The 12214-nt window shown below is 39.2% G+C and overlaps 1 long non-coding RNA gene across 1 annotated transcript; it reads left to right on the top strand.

The window, feature by feature from the left end:
- Window positions 1-551: 551 nt before the first annotated feature.
- On the top strand, window positions 552-1420 carry LOC145162600 (uncharacterized). The gene is made up of 3 exons (XR_013739200.1): window positions 552-590; window positions 777-972; window positions 1410-1420. It is a non-coding gene; the product is annotated as an uncharacterized LOC145162600 (long non-coding RNA).
- The last annotated feature ends 10794 nt before the right edge of the window (window positions 1421-12214 follow it).

Here is a 12214-nt window from a genome sequence, read left to right as displayed (position 1 = left end):
CAACATTAACAAATCCAAAGCCTCTTGAACAGATCTTTCAGCTTCAAAATCAAGTCCACCTGTCACCTCATCAAGAAGAAGAATACAAGGATTCGAAAGCACTGCCCTTGCAACCGAAAGTCTTATCTTCTGTTCTTCTGTTAAAGATAAACCAGCCCTACCTACCTGAAAGCAACACATGTTTTCTCATTAGGTTAAAAGGATAAAACTGTAATTTCATATACTCTTTTGGTTTTTAGTTACCTGTGTATCGTATCCTTTTTCAAGTGAGCTGATGAATGTATGTGCATGAGCTGTTTTAGCTGCATCTTCAATTTGAAGTGATGTGGGATCTCTCCCATAGGCGATATTGTCCCTGATACTTAAGCTTAGTAATGCAGGCCCTTGAGTGACTAAACCAATTTGGCTGATTAGCCCCATTTTTTATATTATTATTATTATTTAATTATTTGATATTGCTTCTAATATTTTTTTGTATGAATATGTATGTATTGTCTCTTTTAGGTTGCTTCTCAAGTTCATAGAGGTCAATATTCAAATAGCTTTGTTGATGGTTTTGTATGATTATTAGACATTCGAACACTTGATAGGTATGTTTTCCGTTTCATCTTAATTCTCCCACTGTTACTAAATTACCCATATATGAATTCATGATTACTTAATTTAATGGTGATTTCCAATCTTTTTTGATTTCCAACTTTCATCGCTCAAAAAATTGGATCTGTAGGTTGCTATTATTCCTCACAATTTAACCATATTTTTTCACTGTTATGCAGTTTTATGACAAGTTTAACATCCGCCATAACATCGTTGAACTTCTAGAATACCAAAATGCTTGGAAACAGGTAACTTTTTATTATTATGCCTCCAATAATTAGGTATAGAGCAGGAGAGGCTATGTGACTGGAAATCTTTATATTTGATCAACGAACCTATGGCATCCAATAAGTCGGAACAAATTGTATGAACAAGGTATGCAAAGAAAGGTTCACTACAAAAACATTCCACGTGGTTGAGTATAGTTATCGATGTGCTTTTAGGGAACCTTTTTGGCCTTACATTGCTGACACATGTAAATTCTGCCTGTTTGACTATTTTGACCTTCACTAGTGATGTTACAAACCACTAATAAGCTGTGCACGATTAATGGGAAACCCTACTTGTTTTAAGTTGAACACTAAGCTTGCAGGAGTTCTTGACACTCTTTCTTTAAATTCAATTCAAATTTGGTCTACAATATTAGGCTCCATGCGTTTTCTTTTTATTTTTTTTCATTAAAGTGTTAGCCATAACCTGGGTTATTTTTGGCAATACAACCCCTGTTGCACTAACACTTGACATGATTACTATCTCAACAACATATATATTCAACTCTACATTGGTTAATATCCCTCATTTATTTTAGGTAGATACAGGCAACAACGACATTGTGGCGTCATTTTTGGTAATCAACAATCTGACATCATTACCCTTGAGTTGTTTAAAAATGGTTACTGTTTGATGTTTTGAATTTTATTACAGGGGCAGAAGTGGAATTCACTTTGTGAGAGGTTAGATAGCTATGATTTGTTTTTTTGATTAAAGAAAAATGTATGTTTTTCTGTTTTTTTCTGCTTAACAAACATTACATTGTTGACATATTTCCTTGAGAGTTTCTTGACCCAACCAGGTATTGTTGCTGAAAAAAGCATGCTTTGCCTCTGTGATGGAAGCTTTTCCAATATATGCTCTACATCTTCCTCAAAACCAACAGCAAACATTTGATCAGATTCATCAAGAACCAAGAATTGAACCTCCACCAAATTTAGGGTGTTACCGTCAATAAGGTCAATAAGTCTTCCTGGTGTTCCAACATCACATCAACTCCACGAGACAATGCATTTTGCTGTGAATTATATGACACGCCACCATAGACACAAACAATGCTCAAATATGGAGCAGACTCTTTGATCTCTGATTCTACTTGCCTTGCTAACTCCCTGGTAGGTGCAAGGACCAAGACTCTGGGAAGACGTTGACCACGCCTTTACATAAAAGATATAAGAAACCAGTTATATACAACATATTATTTGAATTACCAAGTACTAAATGTTATATTATTTGATTTTTTTTTCAGAAACTAGATAAGCTTCAGGAGGAAGAACAAGTTGACGAGCCATTCATCCGAAAATAAATAAAGATCAGATCTCCACAACGTGGAAGAAGTGGAAGATCTGTTGTGACAATAAAGAATCTACAATTTAGCTATGAAGACAAGGTAATTCATTAATAATAAGGTTGAACTTTTTTATTTTCTTTGTGATAATTAAATATGTAAGGATATGCTCTGGTTTGTTTTTTTTGTAGGTTCTTTTAAAAAAAGCTAACATATCTATCGAAAGGGGTGATAAAGTTGCCATAATTGGGCCAAATGGTTGTGGAAAGAGCACTCTACTTAAGTTAACTATGGGTTTACAAAAGCCCAACAGTGGTGAAGTAATTCTTGGTGAACACAACGTGCTTCCAAACTACTTTGAGCAAAATCAGGTGACGCATTCTTCTTTGTTTCATAATTTCCTCATATTAAGGATGTTTGTTGTAAAGTATTTCGGAAAAGAGTACTCTACTTCGGTTAATTGAGAAAGCCTCGTTTTTTAAATTTTATATTAAGTTGTTCTTTCTGCATGAAGTGAAAAAGAAACATCCATTTACATACTATATATATTATTAGATTAAGGGGTTGTTTTTTTTACTTAATGGGCTTAATGGGTTAAGAACTTAATCTTGATTTATTCTACACAGAATGACTTGATGGGTTAAGCCAAAAATTCAGGCTTAATGTATTAAAACACTAATTCTATGCCTGTTTTCCCTTCTTTTTTTCTTTCCTCCCAACTCTTCTTTGGAAAGGGTAAAATGGTCATTTCATTTCATTAAGATGGTTTATTTAATCTAGAATAGAAACAGACTCGGACAAAAATAACACCTTGATGTTTATAATAATAATGTTTAATACTAACAGAATAGTAGATTTTTCTATGAACTCAAATCAGAATCATCATTTTTTTAAACATGATGAGAAGGTTACCGAGGGATAAGGATAGTATTGTCAGTGAACAATGTGAACAGGGACTAGTTCTGATCTATCGTCTATACAAAAGGCGTAAATGTCCTTCTTATCCTCATAATTGAAAATAGTCCGTGTAACAAATATGAATGATTCCTTTAAGATTAGTGATTAAAGAGAATCACCCTCCATCGTATATGGTTTTCACCTTTGGTAACATAAAGATTCCTAGATTAAAGCTCATTATGTGATTGTGTGATTAATAATTTTTTTTTTGTTTAAGGTAACGCTTCAAGCCCTTACTTGCCATCCATGTCCGGTGGACAGCCGCCCATAACACCGAGTTCAACAGTTTTACCTGGTACACCTGGTGGCAAACCAATGACACAGAGAATTTTTTGACATGATATGTGAAACAAGAGATGCTGGAGCCCTTAGAGAAGCTAAGTAAAAACTGGAGAAGTGAGTTGAAGAGCTGACATGGAGATTAGACTTTTAAAAGCATTTGAGGGTATATTTTGTTATATTTCTTGTATCTAATTACTTTGTACATTTTTGTTACAACTTCTATTGATTTGTTTTATCTTTCCATGGAACGATTATTTGTATGACATTAAATTTTATGCCATGAATTGTATTTTTCGTATATGCTATTTTATTTTCTATTATGAGACATTAAATACAAATTTAATTTGAAAAATTAGTAAATCTATAAATAATATTTTTTTTAAACATTTAAAATTATGATACGCAAAAATGTGTGTCATCTTCATTTATGACATGACCTTTCTTGACAGGGGCTTTAATGATACGCAATGCGAGTCGTAAATTCGCGTCGTAAGGTTACGACACGCAAATGCGTGTCATCTTCCTTTATGACAGGGCCTTCCTTGATACGCAATGTTTGTCGTAAACGCGCGTCGTAAATGCTTGTCGTAATTGTGCGTCGTAAATGCATGTCGTAAATAGACGACGCGCAAAAGCGCGTTGTCTCTCGTTATGACAAGGCCTTTCTTGACACGCATTTGCACGTCGTCGGAGCCTTTTACGACACGCATTGCGCGTCGTAAAAGGTTGTTTTTCTTGTAGTGATGCCGAAGTCTCTGGCCCAACTCTATCTGAAGATTTGTCATTCAACACTTCCACCTTGCCGGTTGAGGAGGAAAGCTCAAATCCGGTTTAAGTAACAACCATCGAGGTTCCAGTGCTTGAAGAAGCAACTCGGGCATCTACTCCCGGAGTCAACGTCCCATCAAATGTCTCCTCAAACTCTGATGATGAAGAAATAGAGAATATTGACACAAGAACTGACTCAAGGAATATCACTTACTTACAAATCCAGGGGGAACTCCCGTGCGCAATCCAGGGGGAACTTCACTCAAATGCTGATCAAAGTCCTTCAGTCCAAGACACTCCCGCGGGCTGTTCACAAGTCGAGGGGGAATTGCCTTCCCCAACTGCAGAATCTCCTGATATCGAAGACATTCCCTCCACCGTAGTCGATGATCACCTTCAACCTCGACTGCACGTCTGGACAAAGGACCACCCACCGGGTCAAATCATTGGTAACCCAACAGCAGACGTATAAACTCGATCTTATAATGACCTAACGGACCACTGCCACTATGCAGCCTTCATGTCCGCAGTAGAGCCTCGATCCATCAAGGAAGCTCTCCTAGATCCTGACTGGATCATCGCCATGCAAGACGAACTAGCCGAGTTTGAAAGAAACAAGGTTTGGAAACTGGTTCCGAAGCCAAACGGTCACACCCTTGTTGGAACAAGATGGGTGTTCAAAAACAAACTTGATGAATCCGGTGCGGTCGTGCGAAACAAAGCAATATTAGTTGCTATGGGGTATAGTCAACTGGAAGGTGTTGACAATGATGAAATTTATGCCCCCGTAGCCAGGATGGAATCCATACACATCTTCTTAGCATATGCGGCACACAAAAATATCATAGTACATCAAATGGATGTAAAAAGTGCTTTCCTGAATGGTAAACTGAAAGAAGAGGTTTACTTGCAACAACCTCCAGGCTTCGAAAGTCAAGATTTCCCAGATTATTGTTTCAAGCTTGAGAAAGCAGTCTATGGTCTTAAGCAAGCACCAAGGGCATGGTACAAGACTCTCTCTGAGTTTCTTGTCACGTCCGGATACAAAAGAGGTGTGATTGATCCCACATTGTTTAGAAATACAAACGGTAATCACCTTATGCTTGTCCAAATCTATGTGGATGATATAATATATGGTTCAACAGATCAAGGTATGGTGGATGAATTTACAAAGCTCATGACTAACAAATTCCAAATGAGGATGAATAGAGAGATCAATTTCTTTCTAGGACTCCAAGTGAAACAAGTCCCTCAAGGGATATTCATTCATCAGGAAAAGTATACCTCTGAAATGCTGAAGAAATACGCAATGGACAATTGTTCCGCCGCTAAGGTTCCTATGACCTTCAGATATAAGATTTTTGTTGATCCTTCCGTAGAATCAGATGATCTCAAGACTTATAGAGGAATGATTGGTTCCTTGATGTACCTCACTGCAAGCAGACTAGACATTGTCTTCGCAACAAGCTTATGTGTCAGGTACCAAGCTGATCCTAAAGTATCGCTCTTGACCGCAGTCAAGCAAATCTTCAGATACCTCAAGGGAAACAAAGCCCTAGGCCTCTGGTACCCCGCAGGGAATGATTTCAGCCTTCACGCCTTCACCGATGCGGATCATGCCAGATGCAGATTGGATATAAAGAGTACTTCTGGGGGTTGTCAATTTCTTGGAGGAAGATTGGTCAGTTGGTCCTCAAGAAAACAAAATTGTGTTTCTTTGTCTACCGCAGAAGCTGAGTATATGCCCGCAGCCAGCTGTTATTCTCAAGTCTTATGGATGAAAACCCAACTGATGGACTACGGATACAGAATGTTGCAGATACCGATTTACTGTGACTCAGAGAGTGCCATTGCGATTTCGCACAATCCCATTCATCACTCAAAGACGAAGCACATTGAACTTCGGTATCACTTCATCAAATACCATATTCTCAAAGGTAACATCGAACTAATTTTTGTCAATACTCACTAAGAGATTGTTGATGTGTTTACAAAGGCACATGATTCAAAAAAACTCAATAGTTTTCTGAAAATGTTAGGGATGATGAATCCGGACCTGCAATTGTTTTTAAATTGATAGGTATCGAAGACCGCCTCTGTTTTCCTTTGTTGTCCTAAAGTAATATATCTATCATACATGGTTTCAATATACTCTGTATACCGCAACCATATATCATACTTATATTCCTTGGGTCTTTATTGTTTGTTGTTTCTGATCTTTTATCAAGTGTTTCTTTCAGATCTTGCTACCGCAGTAACACTGTCTTCCACCGTAGTCATTAAACCATCCACAGTCACATTGAATGAATCCTCAACCATTTCATAAATTCACTGATAATATTGTGTGCTATTTAATGATTTTCTTTAAATAAAGAAAAACATTCTCAAACAAAAAAAAACATTCATTTTGTAGCATACAATGTTTCAGTTTCTTTCAAAATCACATTTATCATGTCAAACCCATTTTAAGAAAAATGAAAAATAAATTGTTTTCCCATAAAAGAAATCTTTTAAGAAATCTTTTACCTTTTCATGTCACATCTCTTAGCCGCAAAACGTCTAATCCGTTTCCACTTCCCTATTAGCCAACATATTTTTAACCCCCACCTTCCACACGATCTTCAACGTGTGATAATAATCTGACATTCATTAAATGCCCTAATCCTTTTTCTTTTATAATTTAAAAAAAACAAATATTTTCAATTAATTTTTGAATGGCTGATAATGGATTAAATCCAAGGGTTTTTACCATTAACAGTTGTTAATAAATTAATTTGCATAACTTTGGACATCCGATACTATAAAAACCCTTTTTCCCTCCCAAGAAAGCTTTAGGCTTTCTGAACTCTAAGACGATCTTTCTTCTTCTTCAATCTTCTTGCACTCAAGTTATTTTTCTGCAAGTTCTTCAAAACTTTTCAAAATGGTGAAATCCGGTATCTCGAAAAAACAATCCAAAGCTTATGGGTCAGTGCAGCCAACTGGTTCTGAATCAACCACAAGAAATCCACCACCAACGATAGGCTCAAGCAATTTTAGGGCTATTTTTGAAGATCACCCTTCATACAATGAATCGATTCGACTGATGATCAAGTTTCTGTCATTCCATCCATTATATGGTGCATTCAACTCCTTCACAAACGTGGTTCCTCTTTCCACTTTGTTCAAATGTGGATTCTCTGCATTTCGCCCAAACTCAAACCCTCAAGAAGTTCATATGAATTTAATCGATGATTCTTTAGTCATTCTGACTAAAGTCAAGTTCTTTGAAGCAATCAATCTCCGTGTTCTTCCTTCAACAAGATTCTACTCTCCAAGTGCAAGCGACATCACATCAACCCTGTACCAGATGGGTTATCAAAAGAAGCTTAAATGGATTGGCGAATTCAAGAAGAATCAACTGACTGTTGTTTGGAAATTCGTTTGCCACTTTGTCATCCGCAGTCTCTCTGGTCGAACTGGAGGCACGGATAACATGGGACTGAAACTGCTGGAAATAGTGTGGAGCATCTTCACATGCAATGCTGTTAACTACGGTAAGATACTATGGGATGATTTTCTTCAATACGTTCCCAAGGAGAATCCGAAAGAAGACCCCACTGAACTCACCTTCGTACGCTTCTGGTCTCTATGCATCTCGGACCTCCATAAGGATGCTAGACTCAACATGGGTGATGATATCAACTTCTTTATTACCCGAGACTTAAAAAGGTACACTATTTCAAAAGATCAATCAATTTTTGGACCTATAAGAAGATTGCCTGCCCACATCTTGACATCAATTGGACTTGAAACCCGAGAAGTCACTGATCACATAGAGGCTACATATGGTATTGACCCATACTATTCTTCCCCGACTCGTCCCAATCAACCGTTTATAGCCACTACCGCAATCCAAGGTCCTTCAAGATCCGCACCTGCCTTATTCCCTCCTACCACATAACAATCTAACCCTCCCACAACTACACGTCGTAAGAAGATTGTTCATTCCAAGAAAGCTCCCCGCAGCAGAATCCGAAAAGGTGAATCCTCAAAGAAACGCAAGACCAGGGCCATCGAATCTTCGGATGACGCTCCTGTTTCCCCTACCAACTCTTAAGGTGATATTGCTGTCAATGTTGATGAAGAATCTGATGATGAATCCGGTCCAATCCTCAGACACAAAAGGAAGAAGACCATCCTAAGCTAGAGCCAAATGCGTGCCCGTACAGATACCGCAGTCTCTCAAAAGACTCCGGTAGTCCTTGGTGCCCCCCCAGGCATATTCCCTTCAACCCTCTCTAGATACTCAGATGCAGCAAGTGCATCTGTTTCACTTGATCATGGAGACACAACCCCATCGGGATCCCAAGAGGATCTCAGTGGTAATACTCGCCCTAAGGTCTCCAGGGCATCCCACCTTCATGTCTTTAATCCAGAGGAGTTGCGCTCCATCCTTCTTTCAGTCACCCAAACACTTCAAACAGATAACTAATTGCAGGGCACTTCTTTCGCCCATGCCATAACCGAACCGAGGCCACACTTGACTACGGGTCAAGGTGACCGAGGAAGTTCAGGAAATCCTACTCCACCACCATTACACTCAAGTGGTTTAGGGGTGGTGAGCACAAACGTGCAAGGATCCAAACCATAGCCAAATACTGGGCAGAAGCCTTCAGCAACGCTAAAGCTATCCATGATATTCTAAAAATTCAGAAGTGGATGTCCAAGATGGAAGCTACGGTACACCTGGCTCAAAATCTCAATGATATTGGTCCCTCTTAGCCTCCCCCCACTGCTGAACAACATGACTTGTTTGTCGATGGCACCGCAATCGAGATTAGTTCAAATCCGGTGTTCGGAATCAATGATCTTGAAATTAATGAAGTCGATCCGCCTGCTCACTTCGATGATTTTCGTGATGATCTTTGATGAATATGAAGAGTCCAATGGTTCTCAACACTCCACCTCTAATCCAAAACAGAAGAAAAAGAAGAAGAAGATGGCTATTATTCGCAAATAAATTTTCAGTCTTCAAGATAAAGTGAATAAGATTCTAGCCGCAGTCACAACTCCTCCACCGTAACAGACTGAAGCTGCTGGGCCGCAGTCCCTAGCAGAACAGGTTGAACGTCTCAAAACTAGGGAAAGACTGGCTGCTGAAAGGATTTCATTAAAGGTTGAAATGGGCATTCGAACCCTAGATTAGAACAGAACTGCTGATCACAAAGCGTTCCTGGCAACTACTGAACGTCTGATCTAAGAGGTATCTGCAATCAAAACTGAACTCCAATCTACAATTGCGGATCAAGCAGTCCAGTCGAAGAAGCTTGTTGAGGAAACTCACAACGCTTATGAGTCCACAATTGCGGTCCTTCAATCCACAATCAACAACTTAAGGCGCTCTCTATCCGCAAACTTCCATGGTCAAGAGATACTGAATCTTACCAAAGAAATTTATCAACTTATCTTCAATACCAAGATTCCAAACAATCAACAACTCTCATATCTGATCAAGTCTCAGTTTACCACCGCATTCTCAAAGATTGATGGTCTCCGCCAGTGGTTTGAGGAGCAACAACTTGTTAGTTCCTCAAAAAGGGGAAGTGAACACTCAAATCCACAACACCATCAATCTCATGAAGCAATTCCCACTCCAAACTTCGGTCCATCTCACTTTAGTACATCACAGCCAAGAATCGAAATTCTACAACACATTCCTCAACAAACTCTAATTGCAATTGCGGATATACACAATCCTTCCTATCCAATACAAGCTCATCACTCCCCTTCTCCTCAACACTCACCAATTCAAGAAATCCATCATTCTCCACCTCGTTCTGAAACCCCACCTCACTTCAAAAATCTGGAGCCAAACATGTCATCCGAACACTCCAATGACTCTCCTGCAACTATTCAAAGGAAAAAAGACTGGCGAGCTGCAAAATTCGCAGAACAAATCTGGAGAGATCGTGGCTATGATACGACTATGGATGAATCCCAGATCAACTCCTGGGTTAATCCTACAAGAAGATTGCTTGATGATGACTATAGGCCAGTTCTGACCTACGTAGAACCTCCCTCGGATGGATACTGGGACATTCCAATCTCTCCCAATGCCAAATTCTTCACTATGTTTTAACCTTTCAACCGCAGTCTACCAGATGACCAGAGGCTCCCTCTTGAATTTGAGCAATTGAACAAATTCCACGCCAAGCACATATCAGCTCTTGAAAGTATTTGGTCTAACGATAGACCTTCCGCAGTCAAGAGCTAGAAGATCAGAAGATTCATGAAGTCAAACTTTGTCCAGTACACACTGACAAGAAGAGGTGACTATTATATCAGGACTCAAGCATACTTTCCCTACATGAATGCGGAGGAAGTGTTTCTAATCGCCAGGGTGTTTCAGATCAAGTCAGAGAAACATCCAAAGATGAAAATTGCATTTGAAAAGGCATGAGAATACCTCAAATCTGTAGTAGTTGGCTTCGCAGAGATTGATGCAGACATTCATCCTGCCCTTGCTCAAAAATTCAATCTCCCTGCACTTGATCCAACTCCCTTCTTCACCGAAGGATATCAAAATCGATCCCTGGGTGTAACCAAATTTCCAGAGGTGGGAGTTGTGTTCCAAGAGCAAACAACAATGTTAAGTACTTCATTCCCATCACTGCTATACACCACCTAACCCGCAAGCAACTGGAAGTCACCCTGACTTCGGCGCAGAGAACCAAAAATACTACGGATGAAGTAAAGTTTGAGATCACAAGGAGAATCACCTGGTTAGGTGAAGTAAGAAAATTCTGGTGGTTGCTGATCAAGTTTTTGAAGCTTAACAATTAGTGAAGTTGAAGAGGTCACTTAAGGGGAAATTGTTGAATCAAGGAAGTGACCCTCTTAAACTTATTATCCGAAGTTATCTCATGCTACCGCAACCTCAAGTGAAGATGTCATCCGTAACAACCTTATCCACAACTACGACTAGTTATTTTGTTTCTTTAACTTACATGATATTGTCTAGTGTGCCATGCATGGACACTTTATCAGAATTTTAGTAGTTGTTTTTTCACCATGTATGTTCTCGAGACTCTATAAATAGAGTTCTCTTAATCTGAATGAAATATAAATTTTATCTCTCATTTTACATCTCTATTCTCTATCTGTATTACTCTCTCTATTCTTACCTTCAAAAATCTTTTTGAACTTACACTCATATATTAAGATTGAACTCTCCAAATCTCCTTCGGAGCAAGTCCGCGTGACTGTAACGCCCCGATTCTCAGGTATTGTTTAAATAAGAATTTAATTGGTTTCAAGGTCTACTCAACGAGTTGGTTGTCCTACTCGTCGAGTAGCAGCGAGTTGGTTCGTGTAATTAGTGGCCTACTCGCCGAGTCCATAAAGGGACTCGACGAATAGGAGCTGGAAGAATAAACCCAAAATCTCGGGGTTTTGCACCCTATTTAAGGAAGCATAAGCCTCCTTTGGCCTCTTTGCAGTCCTTTGACAGCTCAGAAAACCCTAATTCGTGTGGTGTTTCATTCTTGTGTGTCTAAAGCTTTGGAGAGGAGATCTTTTGAGAAGAAGAGCTTGGAGAACAAAAGGCTAGGAACAAGGAAGTATGGGAAATCAGAAATCTACCTCAGATAGCATCATTTGGAGGTATCAAGTCATCACCTTTTCTTCTTTTCCTTCTAGACCTCTTTTGGTTGAGATCTAGGGTTTTTATGGTTTGATTGAGAAGATGAGGTGGGATGTGGGCTAGATCTGAAGTTGTAACTTCAGATCTGGACCCTTCTGGGGTTCTATAGTCATAAAGCCCCGAATTTGGTCATGTATGAAGCCTCTTTGAGTACGAAACCCCCATTTTGAGCTTGGATTTGACATTAATAGCCTTTGTAGCTATGCATGCACGTAAAGTTTGCAACTTTACGTGAAAAGCATGCCTTAGAAGCTTGGATCTGTAGTTTGGAGCCGCTGCATGGCTCAAATGAGTCTGTATGGCAAAAAGGTCTGAAGGGACTCGGCGAGTCGCATGGTCGACTCGGCGAGTCATATGAAGATAGGCAT

This window comes from Lactuca virosa, chromosome 3, assembly GCF_052849685.1.
Source record: "Lactuca virosa cultivar CGN04683 chromosome 3, Lactuca_virosa_CGN04683_v6, whole genome shotgun sequence".
NCBI classification, from domain to species: Eukaryota; Viridiplantae; Streptophyta; class Magnoliopsida; order Asterales; family Asteraceae; genus Lactuca; species Lactuca virosa.
Note: the sequence above shows the minus strand (reverse complement) of the source record. Positions and strands in the feature narration are given on the sequence as shown.